General features: G+C 41.1%; 1 non-coding gene across 1 annotated transcript; it reads right to left on the reverse strand.

Moving 5' to 3' along the window:
• Positions 1 to 12,260: 12,260 nt before the first annotated feature.
• LOC113000833 (small nucleolar RNA R71) lies at positions 12,261 to 12,367 on the reverse strand. Its single transcript, XR_003266154.1, has one exon. It is a non-coding gene; the product is annotated as a small nucleolar RNA R71 (small nucleolar RNA).
• Positions 12,368 to 17,369: the final 5,002 nt, after the last annotated feature.

Raw genomic sequence — 17,369 nt, forward strand, 5'->3', positions numbered from 1 at the left:
ACAAAGGGATAAAAACAACTTAACCAACGTTTAGTTCTCAATGAACTACGTAGGTCTGATTTCCTTATCACAATTAAGGAATACGTAGGATCAAGGGAAACACCCTTGTCGACCACAAAAAGATAAAAAATATAAAAGACATAAAAAGCATAAAAAAGGGAAAATAAAACAAATTGAAGTCATGTTTGCACACTTGATTAAAGGCTGTCGTCCCTTGTGACAGACGTGTGGGGTGCTAATACCTTCCCCATGCATAAATACAACTCCTGAACCTTTCACTTAAAGTTCGTAGACCACGTATTTTTCCGGTTTTTCCGATGTTTTCCTCAAATAAACGTTAGTAGCGACTCCGCGCATTTTCCTTTCTTGGAAGACGCACCTGTGAGCCCTCGCGTCGCCCTCCTGCCGAAGGGTAGGTTGCGACAGTTGGCGACTCCACTTGGGACTATTTTTTAGAGAGTTAGACCAATCAATCAGTGTGTTTTCCTTACCATGACTTCCCTTTTGTTCTTTTTCTTTTTCTTATGTTCTTGTATATATAAACTCTTTGATGCTTTTAGTGTGTTTTTAAGATGTATGCATGAGATAAATATTTATTCATTTGATGCACACAAACACCAACACTATTTGTACACATGGTGAGTTGAAAAGGGGCCCTATACCCGGGTCCATGGGAACATAAGGAGTGGAGGTGAATCTGTGGTCATGCTAGGTCTCCGACTTGCTTGATAACAGTGAACCCTCGTCTAGAGTTTTTCTCTTTGATAACATATTGTTGCTAGTAGTCCCTACTGCCGCAATATGTTCTTCGAAGGGGATGATACCTCTAGAGACCATTAAGAGAGATATGACCACCTTGGGAATTATCACTAAAAGCCTTTTAGTTCCTCCCGTTTAGGTCCCTTAAATAGAGGCACGAAGCGAACACGCGGAGTGCCTTTTAACCACTGCCATGCATATAACCTAAATGTCATGTACGCCTTTGCTGCATGATTATTTGAGGATATTGCCATGTTGTGTACATTCCCCTGTTGCGCTTTTGTGCATCTACATCATGTCGTCACGCATGCATTGTATGTTGGTCTCGTCTTTTGTCACGGGAAGCCGGAAGGTCCATATCACCTTCTTAACTGCACACATGGGGCACTGCGCCCCCGAATGCGCAAGTAAGAAGAGATAATTTTCCGGGCTCTCGTGTCTGTAAATGCATTCATATCATGCATCGCATAAGCATCTCTTCATGGCATCATAATGAACATATCGTTCCTGCATTTGTCTATTATCGTAATCCAGCATCACATTTTGCATGAGTCATTGCATCATCATGCATATGCGTTCAACATATTTTTGTTCTAAAAACTATATACCTTTTGTTTTCATGTTTGCTCATGCATGATCCTTGCGTTTTCCTCTACAAAAAAAAGGGAAAGCATGAAAATTCATGATGCATTCTTGGTTGCATGTGTTAGGTACCATGAGCCAACCATGTTGGGATCATAGACCCATTTCTAAAAAAAAAAAAAACACAAACAACAAAACAAAATGATTGAACATGGTACCTAATGCATGGTTAACTAGGAAATGATGTTTCTTCGGGCATCTCAATCTCACAAATACATTTTCCATGCATAGCATGCGTATTCTCGAGTCTTTCATCCCTATGAAATGTTGTTGAAGTATTGGCGATCAGAATTGCCATTCCTTGGATTACCGGGTTGAACCAAACTCATGCTTTTACGAAAAGGTTCATCAAGTCATGTTGAAGTATGGAAGTAACCATCTTGCAAAAATTGGGGCAAAAGATGGATCAGGTTACATCGCTGCTTCTTCTACTGCCAAATACATTTAGGACTGTTGATGTCCTTGTTACTTCCAGTTTCACCTTGACAAAGATGTCATGGACCATGTTGAAAATCTAAATTGATTCAACCCCATATCCTGCGTAAAAATTCGCAATACTTCAATTGTGCATCATTTGCATACATCCATGCTTTTCATTGGTTGCATTGCTCATTGCATTCTTTCCTTGAAAAAAAATGAACTTAATCATTGTTATCAAAAAGAAAAGAACATGCTTTACGCCGCCCTTACCGAACTCGTGCTAGAGCTAGAGTAATGGGGGAAGCAGAGGAGGTGCAAGAGAAAATGAAGGCCGACATGGAGGCCATGAAAGAGCAAATGGCCACAATGGTGGAGGCCATGATGAGCATGAAGAAGATAATGGAAGCCAATGCGGTTACAGTTGCCGCTACCAGCACTGTTGCTAAGGTGAACCTGATGCCCCCATCTGACCTCAACCAAATGAATCATCCAACCTCAGATATGGTAGGCAAAGATTTGGGAAGTACGGACGGCCCCATGATGTGCAAATTCAAAACGAGCACGCCTTCCCGCCATATGGCTTGCCTCCCAACTATACACCACCCAATGTGGCGTACACTCCCAGTGAGAATATCAATAACTCCACTCCCATACTCATTGAGAGCCGACAACCCCAAAATGATCATGCACATGTCTCTTAAACCGTGGGGGAGACACATGAAATTCCCCACCACAATCTAGTCGACTTCGAGCCTTGCCTCGGATATGCCACTGAAGGGCAAGCAGTTGGTGGTATACCCTTGAAAAAAACTTTGGAGGGCCCTCAGTATCACCCGTAACCACACCTCTTGCATTCCACACCGGGTAAAAACCCTCATGCTATGGCAGAAATGGGAGAGTTGGATCAGCTAGAGGAAAGGCTCAGGGACATTAAAAGAGGCGAAGATTATGCCTTTGCAAACCTAGAAGAGTTGTTCCTAGTACCCAATATCATCACCTCTCCCAAGTTTTAAGGTGTTGGACTTTGACAAGTACAAGGGGATTACTTTCCCCAAGAACCATCTAAAGATGTATTGTCGGAAGATAGGGGCATACGCAAAAGATAAGGAACTGTTGATACATTTATTCCAAGAAAGTTTTACTAGGGTAGCTATTACCTGGTACGCTAACTTGGAACCTTCCCGAGTCCATTCTTGGAATGACCTAATGGTTGCCTTCGTTAGGCAGTATCAATACAATTTTGATATGGTTCTGGATAGGATGGAACTACAGAACATGTGCAAAAAGGGGCACGAATCTTTCAAAGAATATGCCCAAAGGTGGAGAGACCTGGCAGCTCAAGTGGTTCCCTTAGTGACGGAGAAAGATGATAGTAGACACATTACCAGTGTTCTACTATGAAAAGATGGTGGGCTACACACCTTCAAGCTTTGCTGATTTAGTTTTCGCTTACGAGAGGATCAAAGTGGGTTCGAAAAGAGGTAAATTTAATCATCCTGCTTAGACGAATGAGAAAACTTGAGCAAATGAAGAGGGTGAGAATGAGGGAGAAACCCATGCTGTGACTGCCATTCCTATACGGCCAAGTTTCCCACCAATCCAACAATGTCATTACTCAGCCAATAACAACCCTTCTCCTTACCTACCACCCAGTTATCCACAAAGGTCATCCCTAAATCAACCACAAAACCCACCTTCCACACGACCAATGCTAAACACCACCTTTAGCACGAACCAAAACACCAACGAAGGAAGGAATTTTGCAGCGAAAAAGCCTATAGAATTCACCCTAATTCCGGTGTCCTATGCTGACTTGCTCCCATATCTACTTGATAATTCAATGGTAGCCATAATGCCAGCCAAGGTTCATCAACCTCCATTTCTCCGAGGATGCGACTCAAACGCAACATGTGCTTATCATGGAGGAGCCTTGGGGTATTCCATTGAGCATTGTATGACCTCGAAGCATAAGGAGCAAAGTCTAATTGATGCGGGCTGGTTGAAATTTGAGGAGAATCGCGTATGAGTCCTGACATTGACAAGCGACACCACACATAGGGCAATTTTGAAAGCTGTTGTTAGATGTCTCTAATGACTCATCAGGATTTTCAATTTTATGCCATTATTATAAACCACAGTTACAATGCTAAATAAAATGGATAAATTTGACAACTTTGTCTCTCTCATCCTCTCACAAACACATCTTTGCTTATTCAACTTCCACCAGAATGTGAGTGCTAGCCATTGGTTTGTTTGCTCAAGCGACCTGCGCTCTTGAGTGTTGACTTCCAAGACCGTTCAATCAGAGATTACTCGTCTTGCACGTTGGTGGGGGTGCCGTAAAACGACGAGTAAAGCAAAAAAAGTTCAATATAAAAGAAAAAAACATTTGATTGGCTATGTTTCAAGTAAAAATATAGACGTTCACGTGACCTCATTTTATCATTCCGAAAAGTTTCTTTTTTAGAGAGAAGTTAGTTATCAAGAATAGGAGTCATTTGACTTTACCCGTCAACTGAAAAAATCCTTCAACTATTTCTCGTCCTTGGAAAATTCTTTTTGCAAGAATCAACCCCTTCTTTCATTCTTCCTTGCTACAAGGTTGTGGAAACAAAACAACGATGGATACCTTAGAGCCCTACACTGGGGCAATGAAAGGCACCATGCATAAACCTTAAGTAAACCTGGGGGCAGATTAGAAGTTCTCGCCTAATAGGTTCCCAACTACAAGGTCATGACGAAAGATAACAATTGGTACCTCAAAGCCTTACACTGGGGCAATGAGGGGCATCGTGCATGAGCCTCCAGTGAACATAGGGGCAGATCAAAAGTTCTCACCCGTCGATGTTTTTAAACAAAAAAAGGGGGGGGGGGGGACAAAGTCGAGAATTTCAATGGATTGGTTAAATATCAAACGACTCCATTGCCGTCACTCCAAAATGGTCAAGTGACTAAATCAAACAGAACAAACACTCTGAGGGAGTTCCTAGAGAGATTTGCAAAAGATAGGATAAGGTTGCATGAATTATCGCCTCTTTCAAAAGGACAGTCAATCTGTGTTTTCCAAAAAAAATTAAATCAAAATAAAAATCACAAAATAGGGAAAGAATGTCATGAACATTGTACAACTTTCCATTGCATTGCATTGTTTCATATGAAGTCCGCATTTACCAAATTTCACGACAAAGGTTGCATGCATCTGCATCCCTAAAAATCATGTTAACTGCATAGATTTCCTACATCTAATGTCCAATCTTTTGAATTTGGGATAATCGACCCTCTCAATGAGTCAATCTCTTGCTTTCTCATGAGGGTGGACCCATGGGTACTAGTACCCTCACCTTCAGAGGGCTACACGCCCTCGCCTTCAGAGGACTAGACATTCTCGCCTTTAGAGGACTAGACGTCCTCGCCTTTAGAGGGCTGCACGCCTTTGCCTTCAGAGGACTACACATCCTCGCCTTTAGAGGGCTGCACGCCTTCGCCGTTAGAGGACTACACGTCCTCGCCTTTAGAGGCCTGCACGTCCTCACCTTCAGAGGGCTACACGTCCTCGCCTTCAGAGGACTACGCGTCCTCACCTTTAGAGGGCTACACGCCCTCGTCTTCAGAGGGCTACATGTCCTCACCTTGAGAGGACTACACGTCCTAGCCTTTAGAGGACTTCATGTCCTCACCTTCAGAGGGCTACACGCCTTCGCCTTCGTAGGGCTACATGTCCTCACCTTCAGAGGACTACACGTCCTAGCCTTTAGAGGACTTCACGTCCTCACCTTCAGAGGGCTACACGTCCTCACCTCACACTAAACAAAAACAGAAAAGGAAAAGGCCAAGAACACTCAAAGCCAAATTTCCCACAAGAAACAAACCATTCCCAAGAAAAAGTCCTATTGATCCATGATCACGCATGTAATCTTTGATTTGATAGGAAATGATTTGCAAAATCGAGTCATGACATATCTATGGTTCGGAATTAGGATGAAACACTTACCCGTGTGAGATTGATACACTTTGAGTGATTTTCTTCTATTTTTGTTGGACCCAGTGTTTCCTCTAAATGGTCGTTTAGAAACGAAATGCTAACATCCAAAATCTCATTTATGGTTATGAGAAAATTTCATCAGCATACTCTCCTTCCCCAATAGACGCATTGTTTTTCATCCAAAAAGCATATGTTGCTCTGATCAGTTGGAAGTTTTGTCTCTTTACTAAAGCATGTTTGCATTTTAGTGAAGAAAACACCGAGACTATTTTAGTCTCACAAGTTATCCAGAACTACGTAGGTCTGAGTTCCTCATTGAGGATACGTAGGAGCAAGAGCATTGCTTTTGTCGGCCGCCCCACAATCTCTGTCATACTGACCCTGAGGTCATGTGGCATGCATAGAAAAATTATGGTCATTTCGCACACCTTTTCGCCATTCAGACATAATCGTGTCCGATGGCATGCAAAGACAAATTATGGTCATTTTGCGCCCTTTTGTCATCCAGAGGCGGCGAGCCCCATGACATACGGAGACAAATTATGGTCATTCTGCGCCTTGTGTCAACCGAGAGGAACTAATTTGGTAGTATCAGGATGATGTTGGTCGTTCGGTGCTGATCATTTTCAAGATTTTTTGCAGGTACTGCTGGCGGGGAGATTGACCGGCCGAATGGTGTTTTGCTCGAACGAAATTAGTGTCTTATCTTTACTTTCATTTTATCTCCAATAAAACACAAGTAAAGAGGGGCAACTGTCATACCCTAATTTCGTCCGGGGATCATCTGTTTATTGGGGTGCGACCCTTGCTTGACCACTTCGAGGTACTTGATACCCATCGTTAGGCAATCCGTGAAGTTCCGCGACATGTTGGGAGTTGAAAGGACGTGTTAAGGCGTAATCCATAAAGTTCCGTAACATTCCGGAAGCCAAAGAAGGGATGATTGCATAATCCGTAAGGTTTCGTGACATTATGGAAAGAAAACAAGTATCGTTACGTAATTCGTAAAGTTCCGCAATGTTACAGAAAAAGAATTAGCAAAAAAAGGGTAGGGGTGTATTTAGTAAATAGGGGGTACAAATAGCAATCGGGCCCACTTGGACCTTCCAGGATCTTCCTATAGAAGGCGGTGCCTTCTGGTGGAAGCAACCCAGCTCGCCTTGGCGAGCTGGGCGGCAACCACCACCCTCTTTTCCCCTATAATTACGGGGAGGAGGGCAGAACAAAAATGTTAAACCCTCCTGGTATCTGTGAATCACTTAAAATTAGTGAGAAAAATTGTTTCCGTGAAGAAAATCCAAGCAGAGGCGCTTCCGTAACGCTTCCGAGATGTTTCCGTGGGCGATTTCGCGAAGGTTTTCCACCATTCTTCATCGTTCTTCGGTCTTCAACCGGTAAGTTCCCGAAATCAAACTTTTCAATTCATTCTCTGTACCCTTAGAGGTCCCCATTTGTTTCGCATGCTTTTATTTTTTATTTCATTTACTTTCCGTACCCGCTTTTGACGTGCTTTAGTCATTTATTTAAGTCGTTATCTCGCGTAATCAAAAATAAAATAAATTTCCACCGTTCATTTGAATTGTAACATCTTTTAATTTCTTTTAAAATGAAATCCGACCGTTCTGTTATGCCGTAACCACGTTTAAAACCAAAAAGAGACAAAAGAATAATATAATAATCAAAAAAATATCTTTTAATAAAATAATAAAAAAAATCAATCGGACGTTTTCTCTTTGGGTTTTTTCTTTCTTAACCGAATTGACTAATAACCAAAGTGAAACTAAGGCTAAAATCAATTCATAAATCAAACTTTCATCATCACCTAAAATGCCATTTTTAAGGTCCAACGCCTTGAAATGGTCTTTTCTGCTTTTATTGGTTAAACGTGGATTTCTAAAGCCTAAAATCAACACGTAGCTTTGTCACCTCTTTAAAAAAACAAGAGATCATTAACGGTCCAACACCTTAATGTTTCTCTCCTTTCAAAATCAAAAGATCGTTTAATGGTCCGACACCTTAAATGACCTTTTGTTCAGTCAAAATATATCTTGCAAAAAGGGATAAAAACAACTTAACCAACGTTTAGTTCTCAAAGAACTACGTAGGTCTGATTTCCTTATCACAATTAAGGAATACGTAAGAGTAAGGGAAACACCCTTGTTGACCACAAAAAGATAAAAAATATAAAAGGCATAAAAAGACATAAAAAGCGTAAAAAAGGGAAAATAAAACAAATTGAAGTCATGTTTGCACACTTGGTTAAAGGCTGCCGTCCCTTGTGACGGACGCGTGGGGTGCTAATACCTTCCCCATGCATAAATACAACTCCCGAACCTTTTACTTAAAGTTCGTAGACCATGTCTATTTCTGGTTTTTCCGACGTTTTCCTCAAATAAATGTTGGTGGCGACTCTGTGCATTTTCTTTTCTTGGAAGACGCACCAGTGAGCCCTCGCGTCGCCCTCCCGCCGAAGGGTAGGTTGCGACAACTCTGATAAGATGTGATGAACCATGTTGCTTTAATGAAAATCTAAATTGATTCGACCCTATGTTCTACTGAATGTCCTGTGTAAAACTTGCAATACTTCAACAATATATCATTCACATACATCCATGCTTATTCTTCTTTTCACATTTGGATGCATTGCTAACTGCATTATTTCCTTGAAAATCAGAACCGTAATCATTGTAATCATAAGGAAAGAACGCACTTTATGATGCCCTTACCGAACGCGTGCCAAAGCTAGAGTGATGAGTGAAATAAAGGAGGTGCAAGAGCAGATGAAGGTTGACATGGAGGCCATGAAAGAGAAAATGACCACAATGATGGAAGCCATGATGAGTATGAGAAAAATGATGGAGGTCAACATGGCTACAGTCATTGCCGTAAGTACCGCCACTGAGGTGGACCCAACTCACTCATTTGGCCTCAACCAAGTAAATCGCCCAACCTCGGATATGGTAGGTCAGGGAGGCGAAGCATTGGGAAGTGCGGGTGGCCTCTATTTTGTGTAGGTCCAAAGCAAGAATTCCTTCCCACCATATGGCTTGCCTCCCAACTATACACCACCCAATGTTGCACACGCTCCCGATGAGAATGTCGATAACTCTGCTCCTATACTCATTGAGAGCCAACAACCCCAATCTGGTCAGGCACAAGTCCCTCAACCCATGGGGGAGACACATGAAGTACCCCGAGGCCACACTTTAGCCGACTCCGAGCCTTGCCTCGGATATGCCACTGAGAGGCAAGCGTTTGGTGGCATACCCCTGCCAAACACTTTGGGGGGCACTCAATATCGCCCACAACCACAACCCTTACATTTTGCGGTGGAAAGACTGCCTCTTGCCATGGTGGAAAAAGGAAAATTTGATCACATAGAGGAGAGGCTGAGGGCTATTGAAGGAGGCGGAGATTATGCCTTTGCTGACATGGCAGAATTGTGCCTAGTGCCCGACGTCATTATCCCTCCGAAGTTCAAGGTGGCGGATTTCGATAAATATAAGGGGACTACTTACCCCAAGAATCACCTAAAGATGTACTGCAGGAAAATGGGGGCATACGCAAAAGATGAAAAATCATTGATGCATTTCTTCTAGGAAAGTGTTACTGGGGCAGCCGTCACCTGGTATACTAATCTAGAACCTTCCCGAGTCCATTCTTGGAAGGACCTAATGGTTGCCTTCATTAGGCAGTATCAGTACAATTCTAATATGGCTCCGGATAGAATGTAGCTATAGAGCATGTGTAAGAAGGAGCATGAATTTTTCAAAGAATACGCCCAAAGGTGGAGGGATCTGGCAGCTCAAGTAGTGATGCAATCCTACCCTGTAAGGGCATTGGATAGAAGACTCCAAGAAGATTGGGCCAGAGATGAAAGAGAAGGCCCTAGGGTTCTCCTGAGCCTTAGGGTAGATTTCGGGCCCATGAGCTATGTATGAGCCCGCTTATCTTTGTACATATTAGATTAAGGTTTCCTTATTTTTGGGTCTTGTATATAAGGCTCCATAATATAGGTAAGGTGATGTGTCATCATTTTCTCCTATTTCTTAACCCGTTTTATCACCATTTTAATTACTAATTAGCCTTAATTGTCAAATTAATTATGCAGTTTTATTATTTGGGCCTACTGGACTAATTTTGTGTTTTTAATTTAATTTCAGGAGAATTATAACCAATTGGGCTTGAATCCGGAATTGGGCTTGAACTGAAAAGAGCAAACAGTTTTATTCTACCAAATCTTATCTTATCCAGATTTTATCTCATCTAGATATTATTTCATCTAGATTTTATCTTATCTTATCTAGATTTTATTTCATCTAGATTCTATTTTATCAAATCTTATCTTATCTTGTCCAGATTTTATTTTATTAATGGGCATGGACTTAAAACAAATTTGTAAGCTTTGGGGGCTGAGAACCTATATAAAAGCACCAAGCTTTTAGTTTAGGGAGTCTTTTCGTTTTGGGAGAAAGAATAATTTTAGGTTTTGCAATTCCAATTTTTAGTATTCACGTAGCAATAAAATTCATTTTCTGCTTCAATCTGCAATTTCATTTTATGCTTCAATCTGCAATTTCATTTTCTACTGATTAATGGAAGGCTAAGTCTCCAGTGTTGTTTTCTCTTGAGGATCAAGCACAACTCTCTTTGAGGTTTTATTATTACTATTGAATTCTGATAAGTTTTTCCTCTTCACCAATTACTTTGCATTTGTTGCTATTAATCCATGCATGCTTAGTGCTTGATTAATTGTCTCTGCGCTTAATTTACGTTCATGCTTAATGATCAGTTCCGTTCATGATTAATTGGTGTATGTGTTGCTTACTCACATAATGACAGCCTTATGTTAAATTTTGCTTAGTAATTTAATTTAGGGTTGGATTAAGTGGTTGAACTGATAAAGGATAAATTCTCGTAACCAAGGATAAGAGACTTGCTTGTGAATCAAGGGGAAACAACGTGTTTTAATTTTGATATTTTCTAATTAAATTTGCTCGCTGTTTAAATTACAAAAACAAACAGCCCTCCCCGCCCCTCCAATTCGTTATTGTTTTATTACTATCTGTTTTAAACGTTTGGTTGACCGTTGCTCGTTGGGAGACGAGTTAGGATCACTTCCTAGATACTGTATTTTTAATGTTTATTTGATTTGGGTACGGCCTCGATCAAATTTGGCACCGTTGTCGGGGAGCAGTGGGCCAAAGGTTCATAATAGTGTTTAGTTATCTTATTTTGTGTAGTGTTCTGTTTTGTATTTCAGTTGCATCCCTTGTTTAGCGACTGATTCAATGACTGTTTCAGCTTTGTGTTTGGCTGTGAACAGTGATTAGCAATTGGGAATTAGCGACTGATTTTGCAATTTAATTAGCGATTTTTGTTTTGATAATTAGAGTTGTTATTTTTGGCTAATTTTTTTTGTGGTAGCTTCTTTTGATCCATATTTTGTGTGAAAAATACCAGGAGCACTTAGTGTGGCAGTATTTGAGAGGGACAAAAATTTTGGGAACTTGTTTTTAGCAAAACTTAAAACGGCCATAACTTTTGCTCCGGGTATCAGAACGACTATTATTATATATGCATTTGGGGTAGAAAAAAATTTCCCGTATTGTGACAAACCTCTATAGCCAGTTGGGTTCTCCCAAGCTCCAAAAATCATCCGTTTACTAAGTTTTTTTTTTATTTTTCAAGTATTATTGTCATATTTTTCTAAACTTTGCTTAGGTATTTTTCATAGTTAGACTTTGAATTTTTGTTTGAAATTTTTTGTGCTATCTTTTCATGATTTTAGGGTGTTCCTCACAAAATTTCTGCTCATTTTGATATTGTTTGAGTATAGTTGTAGTTTTACCCCCTTGTTAGGTGCTTGTTGAGAAACACACTATTTGCTGCATATAGTGCATGACTAGGGGCAATCCAGGTGATTTACAACCCTTTGATCTTGAAATAGATAGAACCTTTCATAGATAGTGTGCATCCTGGTCATTCTGTGCATTTTGAGCATTCTGAGCATTCTATTGAGGGTGATTCTGAATATTCTGATTTTGAGCATTCCACTACTAATTTTCATACTGAGAACATGGCTCAACCTCCACCTCGTGAGAGGACTCTTAGGGAGATGGCTGCACCTGATTTCACTTATGAAAGCTTGTGCATTCAATATCCTGATGAAGGTGTTCCATATGTTCTCAAGACTGGACTAATACATTTGCTACCCAAGTTTCATGGTCTTGCAGGTGAAGATCCTCATAAGCATCTTAAGGAGTTCCATATTGTTTGTTTCACCATGAAGCCCCCTGATGTCCAAGAAGATCATATCTTTCTAAAGGCTTTTCCTCATTCTTTGGAGGGAGTGGCAAAAGATTGGCTATACTATCTTGCTCCTAGGTCCATTTTCAGCTGGGATGACCTTAAGAGGGTGTTCTTGGGCAAATTCTTCCCTGCATCTAGGACCACTGCCATCAGAAAAGACATTTCAGGCATCAGCCAACTTAGTGGAGAAAGCCTGTATGAGTACTTGGAAAGATTCAAGAAATTGTCTGCAAGCTGCCCTCACCACCAGATTTCTGAGCAACTCCTTCTTCAATATTTCTATGAGGGACTTAGCAACATGGAGAAGAGTATGATTGATGCTGCCAGTGGTGGAGCTCTTGGTGATATGACCCCTATTGAGGCTAGGAATTTGATTGAGAAGATGGCTTCCAACTTCTAACAATTCAATGCAAGAAATGATGCTATTATTCTTAGAGGAGTTCATAAGGTGGCCATGGATTCATCTTCATCTACTGAAAATAAAAAGCTTGAAGGAAAACTTGATGTCTTGGTCAACCTAGTAGCTCAGCTTGCCATGAATCAGAAATCTACACCTGTTGCAAGAGTCTATGGTCTATGTTCTTCTGCAGATCACCATACAGATCTCTGTCCTTCTTTGCAGCAATCTGGAGTCAATGAGCAACCTGAAGCTTATGCTGCAAACATTTATAATAGACCTCCTCAGCAGCAAAACCAACAACAACAAAATAATTATGATCTTTCAAGCAACAGATACAATCCAGGTTGGAGGAATCATCCAAATCTGAGATGGACAAGTCCTTCACAACAACAACAGCCTGTCCATCCTTTTCAGAGTGTTGCTAGTCCAAGCAAGCCATATGTTCCTCCTCCAATACAGCAGCAGCAACAACAAAGACAACAAGCAACTGAGGCCCCTCCTCAACCTTCCTTAGAAGAGTTAGTGAGGCAAATGACCATCCAGAATATGCAATTTTAGCAAGAGACAAAAGCCTCCATTCAGAGTTTGACAAATCAGATGGGGTAGATGGCTACTCAGTTGAACCAAACTCAGTCCCAAAATTCTGACAAATTGCCTTCACAAACTGTGTAGAATCTGAAAAATGTGAGTGCCATCACTGATGGAAGCTTGCTTGTGGAGCTTCTATGGAGGCTGGATCTTTGAGCTTCAATGAGGTCCTTTAATGGTGATTTTCCACCATGGAGATACAGCGGAAGACAAAGGAGAAGAGGCGCCATCCACTAGGGAATAAGCCATGGAAGAAGGAGCTTCACCACCAAGATGAGCCTTGGAAGGATGCTTCAATGGAGGAAAAGAAAGAGGGAGAGAAAGAGAGAGGGGGGAGCACGAAATTGAAAGAAGAAAAAAGGGAGAGAAGTTGAACTTTGAGTTGTGTCTCACAAGACTCGCATTCATCAAAGTTACAACAAGTGTTACACATGCTTCTATTTATAGACTAGGTAGCTTCCTTGAGAAGCTTTCTTGAGAAAACTTCCTTGAGAAGCTTCTTTGAGAAAACTTCCTTGAGAAGCTAGAGCTTAGCTACACACACCCCTCTCATAACTAAGCTCACCTCCTTGAGAAGCTTCCTTAAGAAGATTCCTAAAGAAGCTAGAGCTTAGCTACATATACCTCTCTAATAGCTAAGCTCACCTCCTTGAGATGAGAAGCTAGAGCTTAGCTACACACCTCCTATAATAGCTAAGCTCACCCCCATGACAAAAAAACATGAAAATACAAAAAAAAACGTCCTTACTACAAAGACTACTCAAAATGCCCCGAAATACAAGGCTAAAACCCTATACTACTAGAATGGCCAAAATACAAGGCCCAAACGAAGGAAAAACCTATTCTAATATTTACAAAGATAAGCGGGCTCATACTTAGCCCATGGGCTCAAAATCTACCCTAAGGCTCATGAGAACCCTAGGGCCTTCCCTTGGATCTCTAGCCCAATCTACTTGGAGTCTTCTACCCAATGCCTTTGTGGGATAGGATTGCATCAATCACCTTGAGGTCTGGCAACCAAATTCAAGTGCCTCCACTAGTAGCAGCACCTGCACCTGAACCTGTCAAGCTTCATTCTACACCTGAAAAAGAGGATGAGATAGTTGCACAAAAGCAAAAGTTTCCTAACAAAATTTTTCATGCAGGTGGACCTTCTTCTTGTAATTTTGACTTACAGCAGCCCCCTATCCCTCTTCCATTCCCACCTAGAGCAATTCCAAACAAAAAGATGGAAGAAGCGGAAAAGGAGATCTTGGAGACCTTTAAAAAAGTAGATGTGAACATACCTCTGCTAGATGTCATCAAGAAGATTCCAAGATATGCCAAGTTTCTAAAGGAGTTGTGCACCCACAAAAGGAAGCTCAAAGGCAATGAAAGGATTAGCATGGGCAGAAATGTGTCAGCATTGATAGGTAAATTTGTTCCTTACATTCCTGAGAAATGTAAGGACCCAAGTACTTTCTGTATACCTTGCATTATTGGGAACAGTAAATTTGAGAATTGCATGCTAGATCTAGGAGCATTAGTTAGTGTCATGCCTCTGTCCATTTTCAATTCTTTATCTCTTGGACCCTTGCAATCTACATATGTGGTGATTCATTTGGCAAATAGAAGTGTTGCTTACCCCGTAGGTTTCATAGAGGATGTGCTAGTTCAGGTTGGTGAACTTATTTTTCCTATTGATTTTTATGTTCTTAATATGGAAGAGGGATTTTCTCATGGTTCAGTTCCAATTATTTTAGGCAGGCCATTTATGAAAACAGCCCAAACCAAGATAGATGTTTATGCTGGCACATTGTCTATGGAATTTGGTGATATTGTTGTTCATTTTAACATTCTTGATGCCATGAAACATCCATCTGAGGATTATTCTGTTTTTCATGCTGAGATAATTGATCAGATTGTTGATGATTATATGTTTGATTTTGATTATGTTCTTCATGGTAGGAAACATCCATTTTTATCTGATCTGCATACTTGTCATTCTTTATGCATTGAATCTGAATCTGAGTTTGAATTTGATCTTGTATCTGATTTTTATGCTGAGAATGAATCTGAATTTGAGTCTGGATCTGATTTTCTGGGTGTTGTACCTCTTGATGTTGATTTTTTAGAGTCAGAATGCACTAACCATATTGCAGGAAGTACATATACTTTTAACTTGCTTTATGAGGTACAGGCTGAGGAACCTTCTTCTTCTCCTACCATGGTTCCTCCCACAGTTTAGCCACCACCCACACCAGAGTTGAAGCCCTTACCAGCAACCCTCAAATATGCTTACATGGAGGACAAGGAAAAATTTCCAGTGATCATCTCTGCCTCCCTTGCTGCTGAGCAAGAGGAGAAGTTGTTGCGAGATCTCAAGAAGCACAAGAAAGTCATTGGATGGACTTTAGCAAACATTCCTGGTATTAGCCCATCTACCTATATGCATAGGATACTTTTAGAGGATGGAGCTAAGCCAGTGAGGCAGCCATAGCGACGACTCAACCCCGCATTCTAGATGTGGTGAAAAAGGAAGTGACCAAGCTCTTACAAGTTGGAATCATCTACCCCATTTTTGACAGCTAGTGGGTGAGTCCAGTCCAAGTGGTTCATAAGAAAACAGGCCTCACAGTGATCAAGAATGAAAAGGATAAGCTTATCCCCACAAGAGTGCAGAACAGCTGGCGAGTCTGCATTGATTATAGGAGGCTGAATCAGGTAACTAGAAAAGATCATTTTCCCCTGCCTTTCATTGATCAAATGCTTGAGCGCTTGGCAAGTAAGTCTCATTACTATTTTCTTGATGGTTTTTCTGGTTATTTACAAATTCATATTGCTCTTGAGGATCAAGAAAAGACCACATTCACCTGTCCCTTTGGCAGTTTTGCCTATAGGAGGATGCCCTTTGGCCTATGCAATGCCCTTGGTACCTTCCAGCGGTGTATGCTTAGCATTTTCAGTGATTTTTTAGAGACTTGCATAGAGGTGTTTATGGATGATTTTACTGTTTATGGATCCTCTTTTGATGCATGTTTGGATAGTCTGGATAGAGTTCTTAATAGATGCATTGAAACTAACCTTGTGCTGAATTTTGAAAAATGTCATTTCATGGTAGAACAAGGTATAGTTTTAGGGCATATCATTTCGAATAGGGGCATAGAGGTAGACCCTGCAAAAATAGATGTTATTTCACAATTGCCTTACCCCTCTTGCGTGCGAGAGGTTTGTTCTTTTCTTGGTCATGCAGGGTTTTATAGGCACTTTATCAAGGATTTTAGCAAAGTGGCCCTTCCACTATCCAATCTGCTGCAAAAGGAGGTGGAGTTTGATTTTGATGACCAATGCAAAGAGGCTTTTGATTGCCTCAAGTGTGTGGTGACTACCACCCCTATCATTCAGGCACCTGATTGGGCAACCCCATTTGAGCTAATGTGCGATGCATCCAATTACACATTGGGGGTTGTCCTTGCTCAAAAGATTGATAAGCTGCCTTGGGTGATCTACTACGCTTCCAGAACTTTGGATGTTGCTCAAGCAAATTACACTACCACAGAGAAGGAGCTATTAGCGATAGTTTTTGCTCTTGAAAAATTTCATTCATATTTGCTTGGTACTCGTGTTATTGTTTATACTGACCATGTAGCTCTAAAGTACCTATTGAAGAAGGCTGAATCAAAGCCTAGATTTATCAGGTGGATGCTTTGGCTCCAAGAGTTTGATTTGGAAATCCGTGATCGAAGTGGTGCGCAGAACCTCGTGGCTGACCATCTGAGTAGGATCGAGCGTGTGTCTGAGGACTCACCCATTCGGGATGATTTTCCGGATGACCATTTGTACATTCTGTATAGTATTTCTGATTCCTTCCCTACTCCCTGGTTTGCTAATATTGTGAATTATTTGGTTGCTTCTGTTTTTCCTCCCTTAGCATCTAAAGCTCAAAATGATAAAATTAAGAGCGATGCTAAGCATTATATTTGGGATGACCCCTATTTGTGGAAGTTGTGCAGTGACCAGGTTATTAGGAGATGCATTCCAAACCGAGATTGACTAAGTCCTGCAATTCTATCATTCTTCCGCACCAGGTGGCCATCTTGGCATACAGAGGATAGCTCGCAAGGTGCTTGACTGCGGTTTCTATTGGCCCACCATCTTCAAGGATGCGTGGAGAATCTGCGGCACTTGTGAGCCTTGTCAGAGAGCAGGCGGCTCACCTTCATGGAAACAGCAAATGCCTCAACAATCCATGTTATTATGTGAGGTGCTTGATGTCTGGGGTATAGA

Source organism: Glycine max, chromosome 20 (assembly GCF_000004515.6).
Source record: "Glycine max cultivar Williams 82 chromosome 20, Glycine_max_v4.0, whole genome shotgun sequence".
In the NCBI taxonomy this organism is placed as follows: domain Eukaryota; kingdom Viridiplantae; phylum Streptophyta; class Magnoliopsida; order Fabales; family Fabaceae; genus Glycine; species Glycine max.